The following is a 12,331-nucleotide window of genomic DNA, read 5'->3' as shown; positions in this document are numbered from 1 at the left end:
CTCGCCCTCTGTTTCAGCCCCTCTGTTTCTCGCCCTCTGTCTCAGCCCCTCTGTTTCAGCCCCTCTGATTCAGCCCCTCTGATTCAGCCCCTCTGTTTCTCGGCCTCTGTTTCAGCCGTTCTGTTTCAGCCCCTCTGTTTCAGCCCCTCTGTTTCTCGCCCTCTGTTTCAGCCCCTCTGTTTCTCACCCTCTGTTTCAGCCCCTCTGTTTCTCCCCCTCTGTTTCAGCCCCTCTGATTCAGCCCCTCTGTTTCAGCCCCTCTGATTCAGCACCTCTGATTTAGCCCCTCTGATTCAGCCCCTCTGTTTCTCGCCCTCTGTTTCAGCCCCTCTGTTTCAGCCCCTCTGTTTCAGCCCGTCTGTTTCAGCCCCTCTGTTTCTCGCCCTCTGTTTCAGCCCCTCAGTTTCTCGCCCTCTGTTTCAGCCCCTCTGTTTCTCGCCCTCTGTTTCAGCGCCTCTGATTCAGCCCCTCTGTTTCTCGCCCTCTGTTTCAGCCCCTCTGTTTCTCGCCGTCTGTTTCTGCCCCTCTGTTTCTCGGACTCTGTTTCAGCCCCTCTGTTTCGCGCCCTCTGTTTCAGCCCCTCTGATCTCGCCCTCTGTTTCAGCCCCTCTTTTTCTCGCCCTCTGTTTCAGCCTCTCTGTTTCTCGCCCTCTGTTTCAGCCCCTCTGTTTCAGCCCCTCTGTTTCTCGCCCTCTGTTTCAGCCCCTCAGTTTCTCGCACTCTGTTTCAGCCCCTCTGTTTCTCGCCCTCTGTATCAGCCCCTCTGTTTCAGCCCCTCTGTTTCAGCCCCTCTGTTTCAGCCCCTCTGATTCAGCCCCTCTGATTCAGCCCCACGCATTCAGCCCCTGTGTTTCAGCCCCATGTTTCTCGCCCTCTGTTTCAGCCCCTCTGTTTCAGCCCCTCTGATTCAGCCCCTCTGATCCAGCCCCTCTGTTTCTCGCCCTCTGTTTCACCCGTTCTGTTTCTCGCCCTCTGTTTCAGCCCCTCTGTTTCTCGCCCTCTGTTTCAGCCCCTCTGTTTCTCGCCCTCTGTTTCAGCCCCTCTGTTTCATGCCCCTCTGTTTCAGCCCCTCTGTTTCAGCCGCTCTGTTTTAGCCCCTCTGTTTCAGCCCCTCTGTTTCTCGCCCTCAGTTTCAGCCCCTCTGTTTCTCGCCCTCTGTTTCAGCCCCTCTGTTTCAGCCCCTCTGATTCAGCCCCTCTGATCCAGCCCCTCTGTTTCTCGCCCTCTGTTTCACCCGTTCTGTTTCAGCCCCTCTGTTTCAGCCCCTCTGTTTCTCGCCCTCTGTTTCAGCCCCTCTGTTTCTCGCCCTCTGTTTCAGCCCCTCTCTTTCTCGCAATCTGTTTCTGCCCATCCGTTTCATGCCCCTCTGTTTCAGCCCCTCTGTTTCAGCCCCTCTGTTTTAGCCCCTCTGTTTCAGCCCCACTGTTTCTCGCCCTCTGTTTCAGCCGCTCTGTTTCGCGCTCTCTGTTTCAGCTCCTCTGTTTCAGCCCCTCTGTTTCTCGCCCTCTGTTTCAGCCCCTCTGATTCAGCCCCACTGTTTCAGCCCCTCTGAATCAGCCCCTCTGATTCAGCCCCTCTGTTTCAGCCCCTCTGTTTCAGCCCCTCTGTTTCTCGCCCTCTGTTTCAGCCCCTCTGTTTCTCACCATCTGTTTCAGCCCGTCTGTTTCAGCCCCTCGGTTTCTCGCCCTCTGTTTCAGCCCCTCTGTTTCACGCCCTCTGTTTCTGTCCCTCTGATTTAGCCCCTCTGTTTCAGCCCCTCTGTTTCAGCCCCTCTGTTTCTCGCCCTCTGTTTCAGCGCCTCTGTTTCGCGCTCTCTGTTTCAGCCCCACTGTTTCAGCCCCTCTGTTTCTCGCCCTCTGTCTCAGCCCCTCTGTTTCTCACCCTCTGTATCATCCCGTCTGTTTCAGGCCCTCTGTTTCTAGCCCTCTGTTTCAGCCCCTCTGTTTCTCGCCCTCTGTTTCTGCCCCTCTGATTTAGCCCCTCTGTTTCAGCCCCTCTGTTTCAGTCCCTCTGTTTCAGCCCCTCTGATTCAGCCCCTCTGTTTCAGCCCCTCTGATTCAGCCCCTCTGATTCAGCCCCTCTGTTGTAGCCCCTCTGTTTCAGCACCTCTGTTTCTCGCCCTCTGTTTCAGTCCCTCTGTTTCTCGCCCTCTGTTTCAGCCCCTCTGTTTCTCCCCCTCTGTTTCAGCCCCTCTGATTCAGCCCCTCTGTTTCAGTCCCTCTGTTTCAGCCCCTCTGATTTACCCCCTCTGATTCAGCCCCTGTGTTTCTCGTCCTCTGTTTCAGCCCCTCTGTTTCAGCCCCTCTGTTTCAGCCCCTCTGTTGCTCACCCTCTGTTTCAGCCCCTCTGATTCAGCCCCTCTGATTCGGCACCAAGCATTCAGCCCCTCAGTTTCAGCCCCTCTGTTTCTCGCCCTTTGTTCCAGCCCCTCTGTTTCTCGCCCTCTGTTTCAGCCCCTCTGTTTCAGCTCCTCTGGTTCAGTCCCTCTGTTTCTCGCCCTCTGTTACTCGCCCTCTGTTTAAGCCCCTCTGTTTCAGCCCCTCTGTTTCTCGCCCTTTGTTTCAGGCTCTCTGTTTCAGCCCGTCTGTTTCAGCCCCTCGGCTTCAGCCCCTCTGTTTCTCGCCCTCTGTTTCTCGCCCGCTGTTTCAGCCCCTTTGTTTCTCGCCCTCTGTTTCAGCCCCTCTGATTCAGCCCCTCTGTTTCTCGCCCTCTGTTTCAGCCCCTCTGATTCAGCCCCTCTGTTTCTCGCCCTCTGTTTCTCGCCCTCTGTTTCAGGCTGTCTGTTTCAACCCGTCTGTTTCAGCCCCTCTCTTTCAGCCCCTCTGTTTCTCGCCCTCTGTTTTTCGCCCGCTGTTTCAGCCGCTTTGTTTCTCGCCCTCTGTTTCAGGCCCTCTGATTCAGCCCCTCTGTTTCTCGCCCTCTGTTTCAGCCCCTCTGTTTCACCCCCTCTGATTCAGCCCCTCTGTTTCTCGCCCTCTGTTTCAGCCCCTCTGTTTCAGCCCCTCTGTTTCAGCCCCTCTGTTTCTCCCCCTCTGTTCCAGCCCCTCTGTTTCAGCCCCTCTGTTTCAGCCCCTCTGTTTAACCCCCACTGATTCAGCCCCTCTGTTTCTCGCCCTCTGTTTCAGCCCCTCTGTTTCAGCCCCTCTGTTTCTCGCCCTCTGTTTCAGCCCCTCTGTTTCTCGCCCTCTGTTTCAGCCCCTCTGTTTTTCGCCCTCTGTTTCAGCCCCTCTGTTTCAGCCCCTCTCAATTACCCCCTCTGATTCAGCCCCTCTGTTTCTCGCCCTCTGTTTCAGCCCCTCTGTTTCAGCCCCTCTGTTTCTCGCCCTCTGTTTCAGACCCTCAATTTCTCGCCCTCTGTTTCAGCCCCGCTGATTCAGCCCCTCTGTTTCAGCCACTCTGAATCAGCCCCTCTGATTCAGCCCCTCAGTTTCAGCCCCTCTGTTTCAGCCCCTCTGTTTCTCGCCCTATGTTTCAGCCCCTCGGTTTCTCGCCCTCTGTTTTAGCCCCTCTGTTTCTCACCCTCTGTTTCAGCCCCTCAGATTCAGCCCCTCTGTTTCAGCCCCTCTGATTCAGCCCCTCTGATTTAGCCCCTCTGATTCAGCCCCTCTGTTTCTCGCCCTCTGTTTCAGCCCCTCTGTTTCAGCCCCTCTGTTTCAGCCCCTCTGTTTCTCGCACTCTGTTTCAGCCCCTCTGTATCTCACCCTCTGTTTCAGCCCATCTGTTTCTCGCGCTCTGTTTCAGCTCCTCTGATTCAGCCCCTTTGTTTCAGCCCCTCTGATTCAGCCCCTCTCTTTCAGCCCCTCTATTTCAGCCCCTCTGTTTCAGCCCCTCTGTTTCATCCCCTCTGTTTCTCGCCCTCTGTTTCTCACCCTCTGTTTCTCGCCCTCTGTTTCAGCACCTCTGTTTTTCGCCCTCTGTTTCAGCCCCTCTGTTTTTCGCCCTCTGTTTCAGCCCCTCTGTTTCAGCACCTCTGTTTCAGCCCCTCTGTTTCAGCCCCTCTGTTTCTCGCCCTCTGTTTCAGCCCCGCTGTTTCAGCCCCTCTGTTTCAGCCCATCTGTTTCAGCCCCTCTGTTTCTCGCCCTCTGTTTCAGCCCCTCTGTTTCTCGCCCTCTGTTTCAGCCACTCTGTTTCAGCCCCTCTGTTTCAGCCCCTCTGTTTCTCGCCCTCTGTTTCAGCCCCTCTGTTTCTCGCCCTCTGTTTCTCGCCTTCTGTTTCAGACCCTCAGTTTCTCACCCTCTGTTTCAGCCCCGCTGATTCAGCCCCTCTGTTTCAGCCACTCTGAATCAGCCCCTCTGATTCAGCCCCTCTGTTTCAGCCCCTCTGTTTCTCGCTCTATGTTTCAGCCCTTCTGTTTCTCGCCCTCTGTTTCAGCCCCTCTGTTTCTCGCCCTCTGTTTCAGCCCCTCTGATTCAGCCCCTCTGTTTCAGCCCCTCTGATTCAGCCCCTCTGATTTAGCCCCTCTGATTCAGCCCCTCTGTTTCTCGCCCTCTGTTTCAGCCCCTCTGTTTCAGCCCCTCTGTTTCAGCCCCTCTGTTTCTCACCCTCTGTTTCAGCGCCTCTGATTCACCCCCTCTGATTCAGCCCCACTCATTCAGCCCCTCTGATTCAGCCCCTCTGTTTCCCGCCCCTCCGTTTCAGCCCCTCTGTTTCTCGCCCTCTGTTTCAACCCTCTCTGTTTCTCGCCCTCTGTTTCAGCCCCTCTGTTTCTCGCGCTCTGTTTTAACCCCTCTGATTCAGCCCCTCTGTTTCAGCCCCTCTGTTGCTCCCCCTCTGTTCCAGCCCCTCTGTTTCAGCCCCTCTTTTTCAACCCCTCTGTTTCAGCCCTTCTGTTTCAGCCCCTCTGTTTCAGCCCCTCTGTTTCTCGCCCTCTGTTTCAGCCCCTCTGTTTCTGGCCCTCTGTTTCAGCCCCTCTGTTTCAGCCCCTCTGTTTCAGCCCCACTGTTTCAGCCCCTCTGTTTCTCGCCCTCTGTTTCAGCCGCTCTGTTTCTCGCCCTCTGTTTCTGCCCCTCTGATTTTGCCCCTCTGTTTCAGCCCCTCTGTTTCAGCAATTCTGTTTCTCGCCCTCTGTTTCAGCCCCTCTGTTTCGCGCTCGCTGTTTCAGCCGCTCTGTTTCAGCCCGTCTGTTTCTCACCCTCTGTTTCTGCCCCGCTGTTTCTCGTCCTCTGTTTTAGCCCCTCTGTTTCTCGCCCTCTGTTACAGCCCCTCTGATTCAGCCCCTCTGTTTCAGCCCCTCTGAATCAGCCCCTCTGATTCAGCCCCTCTGTTTCAACCCCTCTGTTTCTCACCCTCTGTTTCAGCCCCTCTGATTCAGCCCCTCTGATTCAGCCCCACGCATTCAGTCCCTCTGTTTCAGCCCCTCTGTTTCTCGCCCTCTGTTTCAGCCCCTCTGTTTCTCGCCCTCTGTTTCAGCCCCTCTGTTTCTCGCCCTCTGTTTCAGCACCTCTGTTTCAGCCCCTCTGTTTCAGTCCCTCAGTTTGTCACCCTCTTTTAAGCCCCTCTGCTTCTCGCCCTCTGTTTCAGCCCCTCTGTTTCAGCCCCTCCTTTTCAGCCCCTCTGTTTCAGCCCCTCTGTTGCTCGCACTCTGTTTCAGCCCCTCTGTATCTCACCCTCTGTTTCAGCCCGACTGTTTCTCGCCCTCTGTTTCAGCCTCTCTGTTTCTCGCCCTCTGTTTCAGCCCATCGGTTACTCGCTCTCTGTTTCAGCCCCGCTGATTCAGCCCCTCTGTTTCAGCCCCTCTGATTCAGCCCCTCTGTCTCAGCCCCTTGGTTTCATCCCCTCCGTTTCTCGCCCTCTGTTTCTCACCCTCTGTTTCTCGCCCTCTGTTTCAGCCCCTCTGTTTTTCGCCCTCTGTTTCTCGCCCGCTGTTTCAGCCCCTTTGTTTCTCGCCCTCTGTTTCAGCCCCTATGTTTTTTGCCCTCTGTTTCAGCCCCTCTGTTTCTCGCCCTTTGTTTCAGGCTCTCTGTTTCAGCCCGTCTGTTTCAGCCCCTCGGCTTCAGCCCCTCTGTTTCTCGCCCTCTGTTTCTCGCCCGCTGTTTCAGCCCCTCTGTTTCAGCTCCTCTGTTTTTCGCCCTCTGTTTCAGCGCCTCTGTTTCAGCACCTCTGTTTCAGCCCCTCTGTTTCAGCCCCTCTGTTTCTCGCCCTCTGTTTCAGCCCCGCTGTTTCAGCCCCTCTGTTTCAGCCCATCTGTTTCAGCCCCTCTGTTTCTCGCCCTCTGTTTCAGCCCCTCTGTGTCTCGCCCTCTGTTTCAGCCTCTCTGTTTCAGCCCCTCTGTTTCAGCCCCTCTGTTTCTCGCCCTCTGTTTCAGCCCCTCTGTTTCTCGCCCTCTGTTTCAGCCCCTCTGTTTCAGCCCTCTGTTACTAGCACCTCTGTTTCAGCCCCTCTGTTTCTCGCCCCTCTGTTTCTCGCCCTCTGTTTCAGACCCTCAGTTTCTCACCCTCTGTTTCTGCCCCGCTGATTCAGCCCCTCTGTTTCAGCCACTCTGAATCAGCCCCTCTGATTCAGCCCCTCTGTTTCAGCCCCTCTGTTTCTCGCTCTATGTTTCAGCCCCTCTGTTTCTCGCCCTCTGTTTCAGCCCCTCTGTTTCTCGCCCTCTGTTTCAGCCCCTCTGATTCAGCCCCTCTGTTTCAGCCCCTCTGATTCAGCCCCTCTGATTTAGCCCCTCTGATTCAGCCCCTCTGTTTCTCGCCCTCTGTTTCAGCCCCTCTGTTTCTCACCCTCTGTTTCAGCGCCTCTGATTCACCCCCTCTGATTCAGCCCCACTCATTCAGCCCCTCTGATTCAGCCCCTCTGTTTCCCGCCCCTCCGTTTCAGCCCCTCTGTTTCTTGCCCTCTGTTTCAACCCCTCTGTTTCTCGCCCTCTGTTTCAGCCCCTCTATTTCTCGCACTCTGTTTTAACCCCTCTGATTCAGCCCCTCTGTTTCAGCCCCTCTGTTTCTCCCCCTCTGTTCCAGCCCCTCTGTTTCAGCCCCTCTGTTTCAACCCCTCTGTTTCAGCCCTTCTGTTTCAGCCCCTCTGTTTCAGCCCCTCTGTTTCTCGCCCTCTGTTTCAGCCCCTCTGTTTCTGGCCCTCTGTTTCAGCCCCTCTGATTCAGCCCCTCTGTTTCAGCCCCACTGTTTCAGCCCCTCTGTTTCTCGCCCTCTGTTTCAGCCGCTCTGTTTCTCGCCCTCTGTTTCTGCCCCTCTGATTTTGCACCTCTGTTTCAGCCCCTCTGTTTCACCAATTCTGTTTCTCGCCCTCTGTTTCAGCCCCTCTGTTTCGCGCTCGCTGTTTCAGCCGCTCTGTTTCAGCCCGTCTGTTTCTCACCCTCTGTTTCTGCCCCGCTGTTTCTCGTCCTCTGTTTTAGCCCCTCTGTTTCTCGCCCTCTGTTACAGCCCCTCTGATTCTGCCCCTCTGTTTCAGCCCCTCTGAATCAGCCCCTCTGATTCAGCCCCTCTGTTTCAACCCCTCTGTTTCTCACCCTCTGTTTCAGCCCCTCTGATTCAGCCCCTCTGATTCAGCCCCACGCATTCAGTCCCGCTGTTTCAGCCCCTCTGTTTCTCGCCCTCTGTTTCAGCCACTCTGTTTCTCGCCCTCTGTTTCAGCCCCTCTGTTTCTCGCCCTCTGTTTCAGCACCTCTGTTTCAGCCCCTCTGTTTCAGTCCCTCAGTTTGTCACCCTCTGTTTCTCGCCCTCTGTTTCAGCCCCTCTGTTTCTCGCCCTCTTTTAAGCCCCTCTGTTTCTCGCCCTCTGTTTCAGCCCCTCTGTTTCAGCCCCTCCTTTTCACCCCCTCTGTTTCAGCCCCTCTGTTGCTCACACTCTGTTTCAGCCCCTCTGTATCTCACGCACTGTTTCAGCCCGTCTGTTTCTCGCCCTCTGTTTCAGCCTCTCTGTTTCTCGCCCTCTGTTTCAGCCCATCGGTTACTCGCTCTCTGTTTCAGCCCCGCTGATTCAGCCCCTCTGTTTCAGCCCCTCTGATTCAGCCGCTCCGTCTCAAACCCTTGGTTTCATCCCCTCCGCTTCTCGCCCTCTGTTTCTCACCCTCTGTTTCTCGCCCTCTGTTTCAGCCCCTCTGTTTTTCGCCCTCTGTTTCTCGCCCGCTGTTTCAGCCCCTTTGTTTCTCGCCCTCTGTTTCAGCCCCTATGTTTTTCGCCCTCTGTTTCAGCCCCTCTGTTTCTCGCCCTTTGTTTCAGGCTCTCTGTTTCAGCCCGTCTGTTTCAGCCCCTCGGCTTCAGCCCCTCTGTTTCTCGCCCTCTGTTTCTCGCCCGCTGTTTCAGCCCCTTTGTTTCTCGCCCTCTGTTTCAGCCCCTCTGATTCAGCCCCTCTGTTTCTCGCCCTCTGTTTCAGCCCCTCTGATTCAGCCCCTCTGATTCAGCCCCACGCATTCAGTCCCACGGTTTCAGCCCCTCTGTTTCTCGCCCTCTGTTTCTCGCCCTCTGTTTCAGGCTGTCTGTTTCAGCCCGTCTGTTTCAGCCCCTCTCTTTAAGCCCCTCTGTTTCTCGCCCTCTGTTTTTCGCCCGCTGTTTCAGCCGCTTTGTTTCTCGCCCTCTGTTTCAGGCCCTCTGATTCAGCCCCTCTGTTTCTCGCCCTCTGTTTCAGCCCCTCTGTTTCACCCCCTCTGATTCAGCCCCTCTGTTTCTCGCCCTCTGTTTCAGCCCCTCTGTTTCTCGCCCTCTGTTTCAGATCCTCTGTTTCTCGCCCTCTGTTTCAGCCCCTCTGTTTCAGCCCCTCTGTTTCAGCCCCTCTGTTTCAGCCCCTCTGTTTCTCGCCCTCTGTTTCAGCCCCTCTGTTTCTCGCCCTCTGTTTCAGCCCCTCTGATTCAGCCCCTCAGTTTCAGCCCCTCTGTTTCAGCCCCTCTGTTTCTCGCCCTATGTTTCAGCCCCTCTGTTTCTCGCCCTCTGTTTTAGCCCCTCTGTTTCTCGCCCTCTGTTTCAGCCCCTCAGATTCAGCCCCTCTGTTTCAGCCCCTCTGATTCAGCCCCTCTGATTTAGCCCCTCTGATTCAGCCCCTCTGTTTCTCGCCCTCTTTTTCAGCCCCTCTGTTTCAGCCCCTCTGTTTCAGCCCCTCTGTTTCTCGCCCTCTGTTTCAGCCCCTCTGTATCTCACCCTCTGTTTCAGCCCATCTGTTTCTCGCGCTCTGTTTCAGCTCCTCTGATTCAGCCCCTTTGTTTCAGCCCCTCTCATTCAGCCCCTCTGTTTCAGCCCCTCTATTTCAGCCCTTCTGTTTCAGCCCCTCTGTTTCATCCCCACTGTTTCTCGCCCTCTGTTTCTCACCCTCTGTTTCTAGCCCTCTGTTTCAGCCCCTCTGTTTTTCGCCCTCTGTTTCAGCCCCTCTGTTTTTCGCCCTCTGTTTCAGCCCCTCTGTTTCAGCACCTCTGTTTCAGCCCCTCTGTTTCAGCCCCTCTGTTTCTCGCCCTCTGTTTCAGCCCCGCTGTTTCAGCCCCTCTGTTTCAGCCCATCTGTTTCAGCCCCTCTGTTTCTCGCCCTCTGTTTCAGCCCCTCTGTTTCTCGCCCTCTGTTTCAGCCACTCTGTTTCAGCCCCTCTGTTTCAGCCCCTCTGTTTCTCGCCCTCTGTTTCAGCCCCTCTGTTTCTCGCCCTCTGTTTCAGCCCCTCTGTTTCAGCCCTCTGTTACTAGCACCTCTGTTTCAGCCCCTCTGTTTCTCGCCCCTCTGTTTCTCGCCCTCTGTTTCAGACCCTCAGTTTCTCACCCTCTGTTTCAGCCCCGCTGATTCAGCCCCTCTGTTTCAGCCACTCTGAATCAGCCCCTCTGATTCAGCCCCTCTGTTTCAGCCCCTCTGTTTCTCGCTCTATGTTTCAGCCCCTCTGTTTCTCGCCCTCTGTTTCAGCCCCTCTGTTTCTCGCCCTCTGTTTCAGCCCCTCTGATTCAGCCCCTCTGTTTCAGCCCCTCTGATTCAGCCCCTCTGATTTAGCCCCTCTGATTCAGCCCCTCTGTTTCTCGCCCTCTGTTTCAGCCCCTCTGTTTCAGCCCCTCTGTTTCTCGCCCTCTGTTTCTCGCCCTCTGTTTCTCGCCCTCTGTTTCAGCCCCTCTGTTTCACGCGCTCTGTTTTAACCCCTCTGATTCAGCCCCTCTGTTTCAGCCCCTCTGTTGCTCCCCCTCTGTTCCAGCCCCTCTGTTTCAGCCCCTCTTTTTCAACACCTCTGTTTCAGCCCTTCTGTTTCAGCCCCTCTGTTTCAGCCCCTCTGTTCCTCGCCCTCTGTTTCAGCCCCTCTGTTTCTGGCCCTCTGTTTCAGCCCCTCTGTTTCAGCCCCTCTGTTTCAGCCCCACTGTTTCAGCCCCTCTGTTTCTCGCCCTCTGTTTCAGCCCCTCTGTTTCTCGCCCTCTGTTTCAGCCCCTCTGTTTCAGCCCCTCTGATTTAGCCCCTCTGATTCAGCCCCTCTGTTTCTCGCCCTCTGTTTCAGCCCCTCTGTTTCAGCCCCTCTGTTTCAGCCCCTCTGTTTCTCCCCCTCTGTTCCAGCCCCTCTGTTTCAGCCCCTCTGTTTCAGCCCCTCTGTTTAACCCCCACTGATTCAGCCCCTCTGTTTCTTGCCCTCTGTTTCAGCCCCTCTGTTTCAGCCCCTCTGTTTCTCGCCCTCTGTTTCAGCCCCTCTGTTTCTCGCCCTCTGTTTCAGCCCCTCTGTTTCTCGCCCTCTGTTTCAGCCCCTCTGTTTCAGCCCCTCTGATTTACCCCCTCTGATTCAGCCCCTCTGTTTCTCGCCCTCTGTTTCAGCCCCTCTGTTTCAGCCCCTCTGTTTCTCGCCCTCTGTTTCAGACCCTCAGTTTCTCGCCCTCTGTTTCAGCCACGCTGATTCAGCCCCTCTGATTCAGCCCCTCTGATTTAGCCCCTCTGATTCAGCCCCCCTGTTTCTCGCCCACTGATTCAGCCCCTCTGTTTCAGCCCCTCTGTTTCAGCCCCTCTTTTTCTCACCCTCTGTTTCAGCGCCTCTCATTCAGCCCCTCTGATTCAGCCCCACTCATTCAGCCTCTCTGATTCAGCCCCTCTGTTTCCCGCCCCTCTGTTTCAGCCCCTCTGTTTCTCGCCCTCTGTTTCTCACCCTCTGTTTCTAGCCCTCTGTTTCAGCCCCTCTGTTTTTCGCCCTCTGTTTCAGCCCCTCTGTTTTTCGCCCTCTGTTTCAGCCCCTCTGTTTCAGCACCTCTGTTTCAGCCCCTCTGTTTCAGCCCCTCTGTTTCTCGCCCTCTGTTTCAGCCCCGCTGTTTCAGCCCCTCTGTTTCAGCCCATGTGTTTCAGCCCCTCTGTTTCTCGCCCTCTGTTTCAGCCCCTCTGTTTCTCGCCCTCTGTTTCAGCCACTCTGTTTCAGCCCCTCTGTTTCAGCCCCTCTGTTTCTCGCCCTCTGTTTCAGCCCCTCTGTTTCTCGCCCTCTGTTTCAGCCCCTCTGTTTCAGCCCTCTGTTACTAGCACCTCTGTTTCAGCCCCTCTGTTTCTCGCCCCTCTGTTTCTCGCCCTCTGTTTCAGACCCTCAGTTTCTCACCCTCTGTTTCAGCCCCGCTGATTCAGCCCCTCTGTTTCAGCCACTCTGATTCAGCCCCTCTGATTCAGCCCCTCTGATTCAGCCACTCTGTTTCTCGCTCTATGTTTCAGCCCCTCTGTTTCTCGCCCTCTGTTTCAGCCCCTCTGTTTCTCGCCCTCTGTTTCAGCCCCTCTGATTCAGCCCCTCTGTTTCAGCCCCTCTGATTCAGCCCCTCTGATTTCGCCCCTCTGATTCAGCCCCTCTGTTTCTCGCCCTCTGTTTCAGCCCCTCTGTTTCAGCCCCTCTGTTTCTCGCCCTCTGTTTCAACCCCTCTGTTTCTCGCCCTCTGTTTCAGCCCCTCTGTTTCACGCGCTCTGTTTTAACCCCTCTGATTCAGCCCCTCTGTTTCAGCCCCTCTGTTGCTCCCCCTCTGTTCCAGCCCCTCTGTTTCAGCCCCTCTTTTTCAACACCTCTGTTTCAGCCCTTCTGTTTCAGCCCCTCTGTTTCAGCCCCTCTGTTCCTCGCCCTCTGTTTCAGCCCCTCTGTTTCTGGCCCTCTGTTTCAGCCCCTCTGTTTCAGCCCCTCTGTTTCAGCCCCACTGTTTCAGCCCCTCTGTTTCTCGCCCTCTGTTTCAGCCCCTCTGTTTCTCGCCCTCTGTTTCAGCCCCTCTGTTTCAGCCCCTCTGATTTAGCCCCTCTGATTCAGCCCCTCTGTTTCTCGCCCTCTGTTTCAGCCCCTCTGTTTCAGCCCCTCTGTTTCAGCCCGTCTGTTTCAGCCCCTCTGTTTCTCGCCCTCTGTTTCAGCCCCTCAGTTTCTCGCCCTCTGTTTCAGCCCCTCTGTTTCTCGCCCTCTGTTTCAGCGCCTCTGATTCAGCCCCTCTGTTTCTCGCC

Source organism: Chiloscyllium punctatum, chromosome 22 (assembly GCF_047496795.1).
Source record: "Chiloscyllium punctatum isolate Juve2018m chromosome 22, sChiPun1.3, whole genome shotgun sequence".
NCBI classification, from domain to species: domain Eukaryota; kingdom Metazoa; phylum Chordata; class Chondrichthyes; order Orectolobiformes; family Hemiscylliidae; genus Chiloscyllium; species Chiloscyllium punctatum.
This window is presented reverse-complemented; position numbering follows the sequence as displayed.